The sequence below is a fragment of the Antechinus flavipes genome, chromosome 6, assembly GCF_016432865.1.
Source record: "Antechinus flavipes isolate AdamAnt ecotype Samford, QLD, Australia chromosome 6, AdamAnt_v2, whole genome shotgun sequence".
Taxonomy (NCBI): Eukaryota; Metazoa; Chordata; class Mammalia; order Dasyuromorphia; family Dasyuridae; genus Antechinus; species Antechinus flavipes.
Genome location: NC_067403.1, coordinates 237,451,371 through 237,472,480, shown reverse-complemented (window position 1 = coordinate 237,472,480; position 21,110 = coordinate 237,451,371).

Here is a 21,110-nt window from a genome sequence, read left to right as displayed (position 1 = left end):
AGGGAAGTCACAGGAAGTTCCCGGGGTCACCCCAGCCCCCAACCGTCCAGCCCGAACCCCTGACCGGCCCCAAAACCCAGCGAGCTCCAGGAATTGCCTCTCAGAAGACTCCCGCCGGCAGCCATGACCGGAAAGCACGTGGACGGCCTTTTACGACAGCTCCCACAATGCCTAGCGCCTACAAGTCCCACAATGCACCGGGGCCGTCGGGCTGTTAACTCTTTGCGGACCGGTGAGGAACGATCTGGGCCTTCCCTCCATCCCCTTCCTTAGCCCCCTGCACCCACCCACGCTGCTCCTGGGGGTGCTCGCTCCCTCATTTTCCCTTTGGCCGGGCAAAGACCTTTCCCCACTCCTGCCCTCCTCAGCTCTTTGGGCTCGGAACAGTAGGGCCATACCCAGATCACCTCAGCAGTCTTCCAGAGCTGCTGACCCCTGACCTTCCAGCCATCCCCGTATCTCCCCCCAGACCACCCCTTCCGATGGCCCTCTGTTTCTCTCCGGCCCATGAAAGGCACGCACTCCAGGGAAAACCCAAGAAAGCACGGGACCCTCCTCCCAAAATAAAGCTGATTTCTAAAAAACTCTCCCCTCTCCCCTCAAACCCCAACAGAACAGTCTTGGACAAGACAGGCTCTCCCCGCCCCCTCTGGGGGCACAGGCGCAGACCTGAGACTCTAGCTGGTCTGCCCCTTCCAGGCTGCCCAGCCACAGAAACTGACAAATACACAGACATTTCCTAAGAGCTGAGGAGTGGGGGGGGGTGTAGGGGGGAGAGACATCTTTCCAGCCTAACTACCATCCTCGTTCATGAAACTCCTCAGTCTCCTCATTAAAAAACAGGATTCAACAACAAAACACATTTCTTTTGGAGGTCTAAAAGCAATGGAACTTTGGGGGCTCGGGGCTGTACAAATAGAAGTTAAATGCCCTTAAGCTGCCAGGCCACAGACTGGACACATGCTCAAAGGTGCACTGGATGACAGATAAACAATAATCTCGTTTCTTTTTAAATTCATATTCTGAAACGACCAAATTTCTTGCAAAAAACTGATTTTTTTTTTCCAAACTGAAATGCAAGATAAAATTGAACTTAGAACTGATTTTTTTTTTTTTTTTTACAGAATATTCTCTCTTTTGAAAGTACATTAGAATGCAAGCTGTATTGAAAGTTATAAGACAGTAGCAGAAAATAACAAAACAATTTTAAAAAACAACTCATGGAAGGGATTTATTTTCTATCAAATATCCCCCAAAATGTCTAATTTTAAGCATGTAATATTTCTCTTAAATAATATTTTACCCTGAAACACTACAATGAGAAAGCATATCTTTAATATTTCCATTTTCCCTTATGTACCCTCCATAGTTTCAACAAAATTCACACATGCTTTATCAACATAAATATATATATATATATTTGTAATTTTAGCTTACTGCACTAATTTTTATTTTTGTCTCTCCCCCCCCAATTTCTTCTTCTAAATATCTTTAGCCAAGATTTAATCCAGCAAAGTAGAAATCTTTTTTTTTCTCCCCATTTTCCCTCAACTATTATTCTTTAGATATTTTCTGGACATTTTATAGAACCTTCTGAAATTACTATACTCCTTGCTTCATGAAAAAGGCTCAAAAATCAAATTAGAACTGTAACTGACAGCCACACATTTTCCCAAGTACCTACAAAGTCTCTCCTTGCACTGTGAGATTATAGATTTCATTAAGATGTTGCCTTTTTTCTTTTTTCCTCATTTCAACCTTTAAGATTAATTATTTTTTTTAAACTGACACGTTAAAAGATTTTACTTAAAGACTTTATTGGAAATCATTTTATATTTTGGCAAATCACCATAATCCTTTATTAAAAATCACTTAGAATTTTGGTATAACTTAATTAAGCAATTTTAGTCAGTCTTAACTTAAATAACTAAAACTAATAAAATGGTTCTAGCAACTTTTAAAAAAAGAGAGATCTAAAAATATATATATTTTTCAAAACCCAAAACAGAAATGGAGTCATGTGAATTCTAAAGCTTCAAAATACTTCAATTTCTTTTTGCAAAATGAGTATTTTTAAACCTAAAAATTGATACTATAATATTTTTCCATTGCAGTGGATGACATTTTACTGTGATTACTCTTATTATTTGATTTCATATAAACAATCCTTTTTTTTACTTTCCATAACATAAATGAAGACAAAAGAAAAAACAAAGCAGCATATGTATTTTTTCCAAATATGCTATCAATGTAGCAGAATTTAAGAATGTACAAATATCTTTCTTTTTTTAAAATTCAAGGTCTAATTATCTGAGGATAATATTTCCCTTCATTCTTTGATTTTATGAAATATTTCAAAAGTTTTCCAATTTCATGGGTTTCTAGACCTTTTATTATATATATAATATGTATGTATGTATATATGTGTATAAATGAATATATATATGTAAAATTTGGTTGATTTAAGATAATCAGCTTTTTAAAATGGAATTTTAACGATTATTCTATGTAAATGATGCCAATAGAGTGGCTGCAAAAAATATAAATCCAGTATATCGGACAACTTTGTCTTATTTCTCTGATGTTCCTTTTTTCATAATAATTATCCATAATTGAAAAGATTACCTTCTAAACATCAATTCTTGCCTAATTGACCAGGATGCTTACATTTACTTTCTGACCTTCCCAGCCATGATTTAGTTATTATTTGAGAATATATTCTGTGGAGACTCTTTCCTTTACTCTCCTTGTCTGTTTTTAAAGCTATCATGATCCTCTCAACTTTGATCAAAGATCCCTTATCTCCCCCCTCCTTTTCCTATTTATAACAATTTATATGAGCATTTTGGAATATTTTAGATGTCTGGAAAAGCTGGTATGTTTTTTGACTTGGCAAAAATATTCCAAATCATGTCTCTCCAGATAATTGATTAGAAATCATTTTCCTTTTTGTTTATTTGTTTGTTTCTTATAATACAAAGATATCACTTCCAGGTACAAATGTCTATTATTTAAGCTATATTATGGGGTTGATTTTTGCTTTTCCTTCAATATCCCATACTTTTATCAGGGCAATTTCTAGTACTGTAATTTTTTTTAGCTTTAAAAAAATTCTTTCTAACATTTCCATAACATTCACACCATTTACTTCAAAAAATAGGAAGGAGCCTCCTCACAACTTATATCTCTTAATTCAAAGTCCCTCTTCTCAAGAAAGCAATAGGATAGGGATGTAAAACAATAATGAATAATTTAAAATTTTCTTACCAGAAAAATAAGTTATCTTTTTAAAAGTCATCCAGCTTAGGACAGGAAATTTTTAATTTTCCTACCCAAAAAATGAGAAAGAAAAGGGATGAATTAATTGGATGATCAGTACAGCTCCTTGAAAAGCACAAGGCTATTTTGGACATTTGGATTTCCAAGTGCTAATTTGAGGCATCAAGACTTAAAAAAAAAAAAAGTAATGAATTAAAATTCAAGATCCTGAAGAATTTTATGACTTGTTTTAAATTTTAAATGCTCTTTCAGGCCCTATCCAGCTTGTCTTAACAAGCTGCTGCTTTCCACTTAAAATATAAAGTTTATATTTTTATCTTAGAATACTCTGCATCCTTTTTATGTCTCAATGAATCATTTCTCTGTTTTTTCATGATATTTAAATAATTAACTCTCTCTTTCTACTCTACTCTCTTGTAAACTATGCATTTTACCACAAAACAATGTCTTGGGGGAAAAAACCTCTAGATCTTGAATTTCAAACTGACATATGAAAGATCAAATATTTCAGCCAAGAAATTTATAACTTTAACTGAATACTCAAATTTTCTTAGAATCTTTACATTTAAAAGTTAAAAATCAGTTTCTCAAAAAAGGCATAATTTGAAAATTTTAATTTTCATATGGAAAATTTAAAGTTAAAAAGTGAATTGGATTGACTTGATTTTATCATTTTGACTTTTTTTCTCTCTGTCTCTCACATTTCCTATATCCTCTATAATTTATTTTTCTCCATATTAGAATTTGACCATTTTAGTTAACTCTACAAATTCCTGGATTTGATCATCAATTACCTGTGTGAATTTAGAGAAGTAACTACTTCTGAGGGCCTCAGTTTCCTGATTTAAAAATGGGGGATTAGGTGAGATGAGTTTTAAGACCCTTGTATTTCTAAATCAATGTTGTGCTTTTGTTTACATAAGGGTTCACTAATTTAAATTGTGAAGGAGAAGAGAAAGGTTATTATTCTTGCTGCTTTCTTCCTCACTGCTTTTTTTTTTTTCTCCCTGGAAGTTCTTGATTCAAAGGTTCCCTCCTCAATAGTTGTAGTCATACCCTACTGAACTTCCCTGATAAGACAGCAAGATCATCCTAATTGTGCTTCTCCAGCATTTGAAGATATAATTTGGTTTGGGAGTTGGTTTTTTTTTTTTTTAACACATAAATAACAGCCTCTATTTTCTAGACTTTACTAGTTATTAAATTAGCTTTTATCTAATTGCATCTAGGCCTACCAGAGCTCTTTGGACCCTTTTCTAAAGAAATAAAGATTTTGAATACAGTGGGGTGCTGGAATACGAGGAGAGGATGCTAATAAAAATGAATTCATTCTCTATTACTGAAAAAATTATACTTATACCTGATATTTATAGTTCAAAGCAAAATCCCTTCAAAGACTTAAAAATACTTTTCTCTTATGTTACTCATGGGACCTTAGACTACTGATGCTATGTTTTCACAGGGGAAGGAAAAAAAAATATATTTCTTTGTTTGTGGTCTCCTCCATTAGAATGTAATCTCCTTGAGGGCAGGGGCTATCTTTTGCCATTTAAAAAAAATATATATATCTCCGGATTTTAGCTGGCACATAGTAAGTATTTACTAAATTTATTGAATGGCTATTAATTGGCTAACTGACAGGTGATTTCTTTTGTTGACAGATATTATTATACCTCTGAAAAATGGAGACCTCATTTGTATTTATTTTGTTTACATTTATCTGGTACATATTATTTTTCCCCTAATAGATTACAAACTCTTTGAGATCAGGGGCTTTTTCACTTTTTCATGTGGTCCTAGCACTTAACCTAGTACCTAGTACAAGTAGGCATTTATTACATGCTTATTGAAGCCAATTGAATTGAGGATAGAAGGCAGGTCAGTGGCAAGAGCAGCCAAATAACTGCAAGACCTAGTGAGCTAAATCCTAAACCAAAAATTCAAAGATTCTGTCTTCTACTGTGGCCCTGTCATTTTCTTCCAAGAAAGTCTGAAATAAGCTATTTTTCACTCCCTTATGCCTTTTCCCCCCTCATGTATGGACTTGGAATCACAGTCCCAATTGGCCCAAAGGATGATTAGCTTATAAACCTCTTTGAGAATGGGGACTATTTTTACCAATTTTCTTTTTGATATTCCCTATGCTGAGCACAGTCTGGCACAAAATAGGTGCTTTATAAAAAAACTTCTCTTCCTCTGACTTATGTGATGATTGAATGATTGATTGATCAGGGGGCAAAAGAAAGGAGGAAAGAAATCTATCAAACTAGCACCTCTCCAAGATGATGATCTCTGCTCTTAGGACCCAATGAAAGCAAATCTTGGGGAAAGAGGGAGATAAAAGGCTTCAAGTGTTCCCCAAACTTAGAATCCTCACAAGAAACAATGTGCTGGAGAACAGTTGGTTTCATATAAAAAGAAATCAGTCCTGCCCCTTACCTCAACCCAAGACTACAGAATCCTTAACTTACCAATATGCTTAGTGAGAAGAGACATTTTGAAATTATGGCCCTAAACATCATCTCCCTTTCTTAGTTTTTTCTTCTCTTTTCCTACACATGAACCACATCAGATCTAAAGTAGGCAGAGAAGGTTTTCTATCTGAGGCTTACTGGGTAACTCAAGGCTATTGAAACTGGGTCCCCCAGCCCAGTGGGGAGCCGTTAAAACCTTCAGAAACCATTTCAATACCAGCAGAGTTCTCAGGGGAATTATAAAGGAAAAGCAAGCAGGCATATTTACTGATTCTTCTACTCTTTTCTCAGAGATCTTTGGAAAAGAGAAGGTAGAAGCCCTTAATTGTAAAACAGAAAGGTAATATAAGAGACAAAGATAGAGAGATATAGAAATGGAGATAGAAAGGAGGGAGACAGAAGTAGAGAAAGACAGAAAGAGAGAAAGAGAGGAGAGATAAAAAAGACAAAGAAGAGGGAGACAGAAGAATAGGAGCAAAATAGAACAAAGAAAGAGAGGAGAAAGAGAAAGGCAGAGAGAGAAAGAGATGGACAGAGGGGAGACAGAAAGACAAAAACAGACAAAAAAGACAGATGAGGAGGAGAGAGAAAAGGACAACGAAGAGGGAGAAGAGAGAAGAGAAGCAAGACAGAATAAAGAAAGAGAGAAAAAAGGCAGAGACAAAGAGATAGAAGAAAGAAAAAGAGATAGAGAGGAGACAGAGAAAGACAGAAAGATAAAGACAGAGATAAGGAGTAGAGAGAAAAGGACAAAGAAGAGGGAGACAGAAGAAGAGCAAGACAGAACAAAGAAAGAGAGACAGAGGAGAAAGAGAAAGACATAGAGAGGAGACAGAAAGAGTGACAGGGAGAAGAGAGAAAAGCAGAGGGAGCAGAAGAAGAGGAGCAAGACAGAACAAATAAAGACAGACAGAGGAGAAAGAGAAAGACAGAGATAGAGACAGAGGAGACAGAGAGACAGGAAGGGGAGAGAAAATGACAAAGAGGGAGACAGAAGAGAAGCAAGACAAAGCAAAGAAAAAGAGACAGAGGAGAGAGCAAAGAAAGACAGAGAGAGAAAGGAGAGACAGAGCAGGCAGAAAGATACACAGAGAGAAACACGGAAAAAGGACAGAAAGAGAAAGAGGAAAGGCAGAGAGAGACAGAAAGAGATAGAGAGGAGACAGAGAAAGACCTAAAGAGATACAAGAATACAGAGAAAGATAGAAAAAGAGATACAAAGGAGAGAGAGAAAGACAGGGAGATAGAGAAAGATAAAAAGAGACAAGGCGACAGAAAGAGATAGGGAAACAGAGAAAGACAGAGAGATAGGGAGGAGAGAGAAAAGACGAAGAAGAGGGAGACAAAGAAGAGGAACAAGACAATAAAGAAAAAGAGACAGAGGAGAGAGAAAGGAAAGGCAGAGAGACAAAAAGGAGAGACAGAATAGGCAGTAAGAGACAGAAAAAGAGAGACACAGGAAAAGGACAGAGGGAAGCACACAGAGAATAAAATAACAAAAAACCAAGCATAAACTTAGTGGATGCAGGTTTGCAAAGAGCCTGGTTGTACTACTCTATAGTGATTGATACCCCATGGTCTAGCAGTCACCAATACCTCTCAGCTTGATCTGCATTCTGCTACTACAGATGTGTATGAGCAGAAAACAATCAAACAAAACTAAATTAGACAAACAAATATTCTTTGACTATAGAGTATGAAAAGCAATTTTTTCAGAGAATTCCTTTTCCTCTTTAGGCTACTCATCTCTCTGGAAAGTCTTAAGGCATATTTCCTCTACCATGAACTTCTAAACAGTAGACACAATCTGAAAAGTTTTTTTTTTTCCCTCTCTCTCTCTTCTGTATTTTAGTTAAGAAAAAATTCCTCCTTTTTAAACGCTCCCAACTAGACCTAGAAGTGAAACACTGGCATCTGCTTTCACAGGTGTCTCCCCTCCCCACTTTGAAGTTCCTCTTTATAAGAGATACCCTAAATCAATCATATAAAAGTTCCTGGATGTCACTAGAGTCTGTCCTATTGATATTTGTTGTATATATTTCACCAAATCTCATTCTAACAAATAGGTATGACTAGTGCATTTCTGGTATCTTTTCCAGCTCTAACATTCTGGGTTTAGTTTTTTTTTTTTTTGTCTTAAGATTCCTTCTAACAACAACTTTCTCTTTTTTATAGTCTTTTCCAGAAAGGACATCCTGTGGTCTAAGATCCCATCCTGCTCTGACATGTTTTGTTAGTGATTCTTAACTTGAGGCTTATGAATTTAAAATTTAAAAATTGGTAATGTATTTTATTATAATTAGTTTACTTTGTAATCCTATGCATTTAAAAACACTTATTCTGAGAAGGAGTTTGCAGGCTTCATCAGGTTACCAGAGGGGTTCATGCTACACAGAAAATTAAGCACTCGTGTTATATTCTAAGGTTTATTCTTACTCTCAGGATACCTTCCATCGTCCCTCCATGCATCTAGCATGGAGCTCTTTATGAATATGTTCCATTCCCACTCCCATTAGAATAAACGATCTCTTTGCTTGCTGTCTTGGGGAGGTGGGGTATAAGGGAGGAAGGGAGAAAAATTTGGAACAGAAAATCTTACAAAAATCAATGTAAAGAACTATATTTGTATTTGGAAAAGTAAAATACTAGCAAGAGAAAAAATATGAATAAATGCTCCTGGAGAGCAAGCATTTGAAGGTTTTGTTTTGTTTTTTTTTTATTTTGTATTTATTTTATTATTTTGCTTTTCTTTGTATTCCCAGATTTTATTACAGAATATAATAAGTGCTTAATAAATGCTTATTGAATAAACTGAGTGGTCTAACATCCATTGGTCATGAAACCCTAAGTAAGGCACTTAATCTTTCCAGGTCTCAGTTTCTTCATTTGTAAAATGGTGGGGTGGGATAATTGGATTCTGTGACCTCCACATTTCTCTCAGCTCTTAATCTATATCCTATGACTGGAGGCAGAAAGAACTGGGTTCAAAATTGTTTTTTTAATACTTATTAGCTATGTGATTGTAGTCAACTCAGTTAACCTCCCCTTGTTCTACTTTCTTATCTATAAGGCTGAGAGAATAATAGTCATCCCACCTAACTCTCAGGGTCATTGTGAAGATGAAATTAAATTATATATATATATATACATATGTGTATTTTATGCTTAATTTTACAATGCTAGAAAAATTAATTCTTATTATTTTCAACTAATTTTTCCAGAACTAATTTATTGGAAAATTTTTCTAGAAAAAATTAACAATATGGCTATCTCCCTTGAAGACAGTATCTAAATCTTAATAATAGCCAATCTCTTTCTCCCCCTCCCACTTTTTGGGGCGGGGTTCCAATCCAAACTATGATTTCATAGTAATTTTACTTTTTGAGAAACCATAATATATCAGGCAGCTAGGTGGCGCAGTGAATAGAGCGCCAGGACTGGCATCAGAAAGGTTTGAATTCAAATTCATTCTCACAGAGAAGTGACTGAGCAAATCATTGCACCCTGTTGCCTCAGTTTCCTTGCCTGTAAAATGAACTGGAGAAAGAAAAACAAATATCCTCCTGTATCTCTGTCAAGAAAACCCTGGTTGGGGTCGCAAAGAGTCAGATACAATTGAAAAATGATTGAAATATATTACTTGTGCAGATAAATCCATGCTTTCATCAGGACACATTGACTTGATGTTATCATGATTCACATCATTTGGGGCTCCCTTTCCATTTATTTACACAGGGATATCTAGTAGGTCTATTTCTTTTTCTGACTCTATTCCTCTTCCATATGGTCCTCAGATTCTTTGGTCATGGTACAAAATTGGTAGGCAAAAAAGCCTGCTGACCCAATAGCCACCAAAATAAAATTAAACTAACCAAAATCCCAAATGAGGGATTTTTTCTCACATAGCTAAAATACTAATAAGGTTTCATATTATTAGTTTTAAAATATTTTAATATTTTTTAAAAATAATTTTATTTATTAATGATAGAAAACTCTTTTTGCTCTCTCTTAAATATTATTAACATAAAATATTTTTAGTGCAAGTAGTGAGGCTGAATAGGCCTTATTAGTTTTGAAAATCCTGGTTAACACTTTGTGATACAATGATTCAAGGTCATGGTTCTAAATTTAGGCTTTTTGATGCTTGGTTTTTAATGACTCTCCTAGCTGAAATGGTTTTGATATTTATTTTTTGTGCTTTTTCATGGAAATCCAAGTCTGCAGTAGAAAAGATTGTTTTAAGAAAAATCCTATTAAAAACACTAGAGAATTTTCCTTAAAATTATCAGTAGCATCTATTTAAAATCATCAGCAAGCATCATATATAATGGGGATAAACTAGAACCATTCCCTACTAGTAAGATCAGGGATGAAACAAGATTGCCCACTATCACCATTACTATTCAAAAGTATTGTATTATAAATGTTAGCTTTAGCAATAAGAAAAGAAAAAAAAGGAATTTTAGTAGAGAATGAGGAAACCAAATTATTATTCTTTGTAGATGATATGATGGTATACTTAGAGAATCTTAGAGAATCAACTAAAAAAACTACTAGAAACAATTCACAATTTTGGCAAAGTTGCAGGATACAAAATAAATCCACACAAATCATCAGCATTTCTATATGTTACCAACAAAGTTCAACAGCAAGAAATATAAAGAGAAATTCCATTTAAAATAACAGTAGATAACATAAAATATTTGGAAGTCTACTTGCCAAGACAAAATCAGAAACTATATGAACACAATTACAAAACACTGCACATAAATAAAGTCAGGTTTAATCAATTGGAAAAATATCAAGTGCTTGTGGGTAGGCCGAGTTAATATAATAAAAATGACAATACTACCTAAATTAATCTCCTTATCCAGTACCATACCAAACTCCTAAGAAATTATTTTACAGATCTAGAAAAAATAAAACAAGGTGGCCTAGCTGTGCCAGATCTAAAACTATATTACAAAGCAGCAGTCATCAAAACCATTTCATCATACACAAGTCATTTATCAAATTAAAGACTTTAAGTAACTTACAAATCTCAAACAACAACAACCCTCCTACATAACTGTGTATTTTATGCTCTGGATGAGTTTATAGGACCCTAGACAATATGAGACATGCTCATCTTTCTCTAGACAGGATCACAAGTACAAAAGTTGGAGTTCATATTTCTGGAAGATATGTCATTATTGATATTATTTTGCTTAAAAAATTAAAAGAGAGTCCATTTCTAGAGCTTGTTAAGATTTGCAAAGTAGTTTCTATGCAATAACCCTCATTTGCCATTTGCTTTCTTTGTGACTTTGGGCAACTATTAAGCCTATTTGCATTACAGTTTTTTCATCTGTAAAACAGATAACATCTATGGTCCTTTCCAGCTCTGTCTTTATGATCCTGACTCCTGCTTTTACAGATGAGATAACTAACTTTCAGAGAAGTTAAAACAACTTGCCCATATTTATACAAATAGGAGTTCATCAGATTACATAGATCTGTTGCTTAAAGGGACATCTTGTTCAATTTTCCATCATTTTACAAATGATGAAATTGAGACCTGGCTATTAGAATCAATCTGGTGTCAGATTTAGGTTTGAGAAGAAATCAGCTTTTCCTCAGTCACCTAAAAAATTCAGGCAAAATCACTTGTTTGATGGATTTGTTTTTTCCCTTAGATTTTCTAGATATTTGCAACTGACAACATATCAGTAGAAATTCATGTGTTCTATTCAACTATCAAGAGTAGGACCAGCTAACTCTGATTTTCATTTTTATTACTGGAGAAAATTAAGAAAAGGATTATTATGGTCTTTCTGAGGATCTAACAAGAATAAAGCTGAGAATACAGGTTTTTTAATCCTTCTTCTTTGGTTTTAGGTATAGGCAACTGTTCCTAGAGAAGTGACTGATGGGACAGAGCTGACAGATTTCTGCTAGAGAAAAGGAAGAAAATATTGTCCAAAAGTAGATAGAGTGTAGAAGAGATAATATCCATACTGATATTCAAGCAGAGGATTTTTGGACCATTTGTTGTAGATGTTCTCATCTAGGTAAGCCCGGAAGATTGCATGGAATGAGTACCCTACAACTTTTCTCATCCCCAGTTTCTTCATTTGTAAAATAAGAATAAAGATTGTACTTTCCCCACCCCACTTCCAGGGTTCTTATGAGAATCAAATTAGAACATATCTGTAAAGTATTTTGCAAACCTTAAAGCACCATAGAAATATCAGAGAAGGTAATGATGGGGGAATGATGTTAGTCAGATGTTAGTCAGATGTTTTTCAGTTGTGAATTGGCTTAGTTGATCTCTAGTTCCTTTCCAGATCAAGAGTTCTCTAATTCGGTTTTGTTTAGCAAGGTATGCTGGTCCTTTTTTGGAGGGTGAGGAGGGTGTTGCTCTAGTTCCTGTTATGTCTTAAGGCCATTTTGAAAGAGCCATCTCAAACCAGAACAGTGCCAGAAATACCCAAGCAACTCCCTTTTCTTTCCATCTTCCTCCCACTTAAATCCATTAAGCTCCTTTAAAAAAATGTTCTGTGATTTATTTTTCTAAAAGTATGTTATTTTATTGATTCACATGTGGTTGAACTTTGCTAAAAAGGAGACATTTTGTTTCTCTGGGAACCCAGCTTATTTGGATTTTCTTTCTGGGGAAAAAAAAATGTAACTATAACCTCATATAGGAACAAAAGTATCAGATATTCCACTTGAATCTTTTTTTTTTTTAACTAAGAAAACAGTAGCTTGAATAAAACATGTATTTTCTCCCTTCAGAGGTCTCTGTTCATTAATATGCCACCATGCTTTGTACATAGTTACAAAACCATTTTTATTTTCACCCAAAGCTGTGATTTTGTTCTAATAGAGCACTCCTGATCTGGAAATTCCTTCCACTAATACAGACCAACAATTCATCTGTAATTTATAATCTCAGCGAGTTGCCAAGGCTACCGAGAATTGGAGTTTCTTACACATGGTCACACAGCTAGAACATATCACAGACAAGACTTGAATCTAGATATTTCTGAGTATAAATCCAGCCCTCTATCTATTCTAGCACATAATCTTCATATAATCAGATATAGTATTTATGCAAAGCAATTAATTCTTTAATATTTTATATAATGGGATCCCATAGATAACTGGAATTTAAAGATAAATCCCTAACTCTGTCCTCAAATTTTTTCCAGTACTTATGAACAAGTCACCACTTTTTCATTTCCTTTTCTTTCTATTGCTACCTGGTTTAGCCGTTAATAATTCCTACAATAGCATATAGGCAGGCAGAAAGGATGAGAGAAGAATAAATACATCCTTATATATTACTCTTTTTATTATAGCTTTTTATTGACAATATATTACCCTTAAAGAAGAAAAAATAGTCTTTGGATAATTGAGCTGGCTGTATATATATTAAATATGTATGAATAGATAGTCAGATGATGCAAATAAAACATTTATTTTACTTTATTTATTTACTTTACTTATTTTTTTACTTTATTTATTTAGACTGCTGGCTCTGGAGTCAAAAGTCCTGGGTTCAAATTTCATCTTTGACATTTATTTCCAATTTGACCCACAGCCTTTCATTTTTCTCATTTGGAAAACAAAGATATTGAACTTTTTTTGTTTAAGCAACCTTAAAAAATATTTTTGCATAGGAAAGTGTTATAGACTATTTTTAAATTAGAGAATTTAGTCTGACCAGTTTTGCAATGTGCCATCTTTGGCGTTTTAATTCCCATCACAATGGAATAGCAACATTGGATACTATTAAGTCCTTTTTGCCCAGCCCAGTTCTTTCCTTTTGTCAGAAGAAGTGTGCCTAAGTGTCATAGAAGGAATGTGGGATGGCTAGACTACTAGATTCAATTCAAATAAATCTGACAAGCACTTAGTGAACACCTACTATATGGTAGGTGCTATTTTGATACAAAGACAAAATGAATAAGACCCTCCTCCCAAAATGCTTATATTCTACCAAGAAGAGAAGGAGGAAGGATTCTCCCATTGGTGGAATCCACAGAAAGGAAAGCAACAATCACCGTCCTGCAATAGTCTTTCCTTTTTTACTTGCAGGCCCATAGTCATTATTTAGTGTATGACTCCTAGGCATCTATCCATCCCTCTCTGTGTCTAGGTGTGTCCTGACAAGAAGAATGAACAGGAAAATAATCCTTTCCCCCTGGATATTAAAGAAGAGGACCTGGTTATGTATGTGCTAAAAAGCAGTAAAAGATTGAAAACTTCCTTGAAGCAGAGGCTATTTCACTGATTTTTCCCAGTGACCAGCACAGTGCCTGGCACATCTATTTCTAAACTACCAACTACTCTCCTATGGATTTACATGATATCTTGGGCTAGTTAGAACACCAAAGAATATGTACAGTAGCAAAAAGGTCTTTATGATGCATAGAAATTTACGACAAGATGAACAGAATGGTAGGATGAGAGGAGTACAGCTTTCCATCCATTCTGTGCTCATTTTGTCTGTAGCTCAAATAATGCCTTGGTTTAGGACATTTGTGATCTATAAGTTCAGCCATCTCTTTTTTATGAGATCAATTCAGGGAGGACCAATCAGAATTCACCATTCACTGATCACATGAAAATTTTTTTCTCACAGGGATTTTAAGGGTAAGACTTTCAGAAGTAAAATCCTTTACAGACTTCTAATTGCAACCGACCTGCTGTCAATTTCTGAAGTAGTCTGGGCAAACGCAACCTCATTTTCCCTTGTAAAGAGACATCTGAAATGCCATGTTCCTGATGATATTCTTTCTACCCAAGGTTTTACAGACATAGATTTAAAGACTTTTAAAAAAAAAAAAAAACTAAAAGTTCTACTACTTATCTTCTGGGCAGTTAGTGGTCCAAAAGAGTCAAAAAGATAGTTCAAACCCAGCTTCAGACATTTATTGAGATCATGGACAAATCACTTCACCCTACTTGCCTCAGTTTTCTCCTCTGTAAAATGAGTTGGAGAAGGAAATGGCAAATTATTCCAGTATCTTTTCCAAGAAAACCCCAAATGGGGTCACAAAGAGTTGGACACCAACAAAAAAACTACTGAACAACAACTTATCTCCTAACTCAAGTAAACCTCCTGCCTCCTTTATTTCATAATATAATCTATATTTTTAAGCAGCAAATAGCCTCAGTTTTCAGAAATAAAGGAACATTATTCCAGAAATGATAATTAAAACTGCCTTCTTTCTTGAGGGCCAAAGATCCCACTCAGACAACTTAAATGGAAGTAAAAACATTAATTAGCTTTCAATTTTGCATTCTTTAGTCACTTTTGCTGTGTCATCACAGAACTAGACTGTCTAAAATGCATCAGTTTTTTCATAGAAACACAAAGGACAAGGGTAGTTAGATACTCTACTTTTACCCACAGTTTAGTTTATTGCTTTTCCATAGTTTCTCTCCATGATTATTTTTCACAGCAAGTTTAAAGAATGAACCGGATTTATTTTTGAAGTGGCTAGGAAAAAATTCAAGGTCTTTAGGACTGGATTATTCATAGGATCATAAATTTAGAGCTTGCCAACATCTTAGATAACATCTAGCTCAGTCTCTCCCATTACAGATGAAAAAATTGAGATCCAGAGACATAAAACAAGTTGCCCCAAATCACATATATAGCAAATAGCCAACTGATTGGACACAAATGAACCACAGAAACAACAAAAACAATCCTCTGCCTGAAAATCTTGCAGACTTTCTATTGTAGAACAGGACCCTACTTGTCCATCATGGGATAAATTTTTTTAAAGCACTGTTGGATACCATCTCATTTCATATTAATTATTTTGGCAACATTTACCTAACCAGAACTATCTAGATCAGTGGTTCTCAAAGTATAGTCTAAAGAATCCTGGGGATCTCTGAAACTCTTTTAGAGGGTCTACAAATTCAAAAATAGTTTTTATTTCCAATATGGTAAATGTCTATAAATATAATCCAGATAAACAAAAACACTTTGGAGAGATTCTTAATAATTTTTAATAGGATAAAGATATTGAAAACAAAAGTTTGAGAACCACTGATATTTTAGCATTCATCAGTATAAATCTACCCAGATCCACTCAGCACAATCATGGGAAGCTTGGGAACACCAATCAAGTTCAGGAAGTTTCATAATTGGAACTGGTTTTTATTTGAATCGACAATTTCCAAATCCAGGTAACGTACATAGCACAAATTTAACAACAACATTTTAGAACACAGCACCATGTAGTTGTGCCAGCTAGGTGGCCCAGTAGATAGAGTGCTGGATTTGGAATCAGTAAGACCAAAGTTCAAATCCAGATTCAGAAATTTCCTAGCTGTGTGATGTTGGGCAAAGTCTCTTAATCTCTATTTGCCAACAGAGAAGGAAATGACAAACTACTCCAGTATCTTTGCCAAGAAAACTCCACTGGACAAACATCCATGGAGTCACAAAGAACGTGACAAAAACTGAACAACAAGCAACTATAGTGTAGACAGAAAAACTCATTTCTAGAACCAACCAACTATTTACCTGGTTAGACACTACTTGGGTAATTAATACCAGATACAAATCCAGTGAGTTGGAGGAGAAGTGCCAGGACTAGGAAATGTTCACATAGGGAAAGATTCTTTTAGTCTAAATACTTGTTTTTTCTTGATGTCTTCAAATGTTAGTACCCTCTCTCCACTTCTCAAAATTAATTTGTCTATATTTGACATTTTCCCCTCTGTATACATGTATGTCTCTTCAAGTAGAATGTAAACCTCCCTTGGAGCAAGGGATTTTTTTTTGTCTTTGTATACTGAGTGTGTGGCCCAGTGTCTATCACATAGTAGAAGCTTAATAAATTCGAGTTTCAACCTCTTGCAGATAAATGCCCAGCCATTGTATGGAATCTATAAAGAGTGGGTTACATTAATTAATCAGAATGCATGCCATTCTTAAACTGCTCCTATTCATAATCTTGAAAACTTTAGGTCATATGACATCACAAAAATTCATGGTGCATTTGGAAATCATATAGGTAAAAAGAGAAACAATGTGGGGTACTGAATGGAAGGGAAACTTGCCATGAAGAAGACCTGGATTCAAGACCTGCCCAAAACATATTAGCTGCTTCCTGGTGATTATCTAAGTCTATATTGCAAATGAACTGCTGCACATCTGGAAGTCTCAAGTTTGGACCAAGCCATCACACCAAACAAACAAACCATCAATCAGAATCCAAATCCAAAACCCAAACCACAACAGAAAACCAAAGATGGAACCAGAAGCAGAGAAGTAAACAGAATAGAAAAAAAATGCTCATTGCTTATACAACACAGTACCATTTGGCAAAACAATACCACTTTGGAACACTTTAAAGTTAAAAATCATAGTAACCAGATAAAGAAGAGAAGGATTTCCCTAAGTACAGACTCTCCTACCAATATGAATCTACTTGGTTATGTGGATTTAAAATGACATTTAAATTAACATCTTTAGCACATGAAATATCTTTCCAGATGGATGCCAATGACATTTTTTTAAACTGGCTAAATTTTTTAATGGGGTACATTTTTAGGGTTCCTTTCCATTAATCCTCATTAAAATAGAATTACAAATGCACCTATCTACATGTTAGTAGCCTACAAAGATAGTTGAGCTGTGGATCTTATTTTCCAAATATTTTCTTACCATCTGATTTTTTTAGGCCTTGGATTTGTGAGCCAGCATCCCTCTGCATAATTAATACAACTCAAGAATTAAAAATATTTTTAAGTCATAGGGAAGCTGAGCGATGGTTTAAATAAAAAGCTAAAAAGCAATCAAGATCAGAGGTTTTTTGTAATATTTGGATTCCCAAATGAAGAGGTCATAGTTACCAACCACTGGGCAATAATCATGTCAAAGGCTATGCAAGAATAGCCCCAGACAAAGCATTTTTCTTAAGCATAAGAAAGTTTCAAATGGAGCCTTCTTCAACAAAAGGTGGCAAAACCACAGCATTTAGACATATGGAGTCAGCAGGGAGAGGAAAAAATGTTGCATTATCAGTAGGAGGAAAGGAAACTTTAACCTATATCCTTGGATTTTTAAAATTAGTACTTAATGCTATTTTCCTTTCCATGGAAGCCTCAAAAAAAATTAGTGGAAACTTAGAAAGTACTATAAAACCAATGCATTTTGCATTGATGTTGATGGAGTTTAATAAAATACTATTATTATCAATATTAAAAACAAGAACTTAAAATGTAGCAGGAAATGCTACATTTTTATAGCATTTTATAATGACAATTTAAAAATTCTTGATCAAAGAAAATGATATCTGGAAAATAAAAGGACATTTAACTTACATACCAATTTTTTAGAACATAGGATACATTTTTCAGCTTTAAGAATGATAAAGTCTTTCCCTTGTATGGGATTTTAAAAATGAACATTTCAAGAAGATTACATTGATATCTTTCAATCTAAATGATAGATAGAAATCAATTAGCAATATTATTTTAGGGTAAAATGACCAAGGTAATTTAAAAAGGATATTGAAAATTATTTTTAAGAAGTTGGAATTTATGCAAATGATTTTTAAAATGAAAATTTTTTTAAGCTGCAAAAATTTAAAAGGTCTTTCTGATTTAAAAACTGTTTAATAGTAGATTTAAAATGACTATCTTATAAGGAAATATTTTTCAGGCATGCCCAAAGAATGGGATAGAATATCATACAATAATAAAATAGCATAATAGATAATTTCATTTCAATCTTTAGCTATGTATGATATTATTAAGAATTTATTTTTAATTATTAAGTCATAAACCCACATTTTGAAAAATAAACTATGAATTCCATTTATTTTAAAAGCAAAATGTAGAGCTGCCATTTAAAAATGTTATTTGTTATTAAAATTGATACATGAGACTTTTAAGAGTTAAGATATATAATAGATCAAATTCAAGAAGAAATAAACATTTTTCTTTTTGTTTATTATATCCAATATCAATATGAAAGAAAAGTTATCACTGATTCTATTCATGCCAAAATATGTAATTTAAAAAGTCTTTTTAAAAAATCCATTTTTTTTTGCTTTTCTGATGCCAAACTTTTATAAATTTGAAATAATGAAACAATTGATATCTGTCATACCTGCCATTAGCACCTGTTAAAATTTGCCTGCTCCTGATTATTTTGCTAATACTGTTCAAAATTATATATATATTAATTCTATTAAATTAGATACAGTCACAGATTTATTTTTTAAATTGTATTTAATATTTTTCCTGGTAAAGTCTTTTTCTTCAATGAATCCTATTTTCCATATATCTTATTTCTCTTTATTCTATGTAGTCAGAACAATATGATCTATTTCCTCCCCAACTAATTTTTATATTGCTGTAAATAATAAGCATAGTTATAGAAATCTACTGACCAAACAAAGCTCAAAACCTCAGTTCTACAAAATTGTACCTGCTCTTGCTTCTAAAGAAATATTTAAAGGAAAACTTACCATTCTCTTGGTAAAACTGGACAGCAAAGAGGCTTCTGGTCAGCTGCAGCTGCTGCTATTTCATTCTAGGAGTTGACAAATGGAAAAATTTGAAGAGGAAGGTTATTTTAGTAATGTTATCCATAAAAGGGTGGGAACTAGACAAAATCAAAAGACCTCTTTGCTTTGCAATTCATTCTTTAGTCTAATATCCTAAGAAACATGAGAATAAAAACTTGCTTATGTAATATGGCTTTGTTTCTTACTGCTGGTTAATTTTTCTTTATCAAACCACAAGTCTATTCCTTAAATATGCATTTTCAAATATAGAGAATATATGTACATATATGTACATCTTATGTACATGCAAGTTGTACATGTTAACAATACTGAACAGAACAGTATTTTTTCCAATATATAATATATATCCAAATGCAAAAATGATGGGATTTCTCCAATGTTTAAAATATACAAACAAACAAATAAATTAGAAATTTTTCTTCTAACCAAAAAGATAAAGAAAATGAGCATTAAAATATCTAATAATTTTTCAATTGAATTTTAAATTCAATTTAAAACAGAATTTTTAATTCTATTAGTATTGTCAATAGAAATTTCTTAATTTTTAAGTCTAAGGGGGAAAGACTTGGAGCTGAAATATAAATTCCTGATACTTTTAGCCATATTTCTCAAATATAATCATTCAGATTGAATAATTTTTGAATTGGAAAAAAAACCATAGGCAAAGAGATTAAAAAGCCTTTCTATCCAGAAAAATAAATGAGTCTATTTATAATCTTCAGAGAAATTTTCAAAATATTTCAAGGAATTAGACAGTCTTTGGGGGCTGCTTTTTTCCTCTCTTAAAAAATAAAGAATCCATTTTTTAGAAATCCAAAGTTATATAACTATTTCAGATTTTAAGATTAAAGAAAACTACTATTTAGAGACAAAGGCTTTAAGGTATATTAATTTTCATGAAAATAACCTCATGGATTCAGAGCAGGCAAACTGATTTTACTTTTAATAATTCAAATATAAGATATTTAAGGTTTTTTTTTTCCTAGAGCAAGTACAGAGTTTAAAATATTCTTACTGAAAGTTTTTTTCCAAGCAGGGAAATTTATACATTGATAAAAGAATAGTTTAATTATTGCTTAATGTTAAAATATGAAAATGATAATATTTAAATTCAGGAGGAGCATAAAAATACTATTTCTACCTGAACAGATCAAAACCTAGAGAATTAAACTCAAGTTCTGAATTTATAGCTATGTCTCATTTTTTAATAAATGACAGGAAGCCATGCAATTAGGCTCAATGGAAAATGAACTTCTATTAGTTGTCAATTTGCCATCATTGAAATGTTCTAACTTGATAAAAAATGATATAATTTAACTTTCAGTGTTTTTCTGTTCTTTGTTCTGTAGCTTCTTTTAAAAACTGTCCTCAAAAAAAGAAGAAAAAAATCCCAATAACCCATAATCTACAATCCAGTTTATATATATACATATATATATAAAACCAAATGTCTATTAAGCAGGAAATTATATATTTTAAATATTCTTTCCTGCAAGCTTGTTTCTGAGATGGAAAAATCCAAGATCAAAGGTTTATTGCATAAAATCTAGTTTTTCTTAAAATTCATCAATTATGATTTGCTCATTTATTGTAAAAGGGGCTGGAGCTTCTAAAATATATTATTAGAAGTGCTATCTGCAAATTATTCTGATGCTAAAATGATACAACAAATTAAAAAGAACAAAATGATGCTGATTTCAATAATAACTAGTAATAAGGAAATTGAAAATCAGTAATTTGTTAAATTTTTGAGATTAGTTCTACTTTTGATATTTTAAAAAATGCTTTTATTTATATTGATCAAATTGTT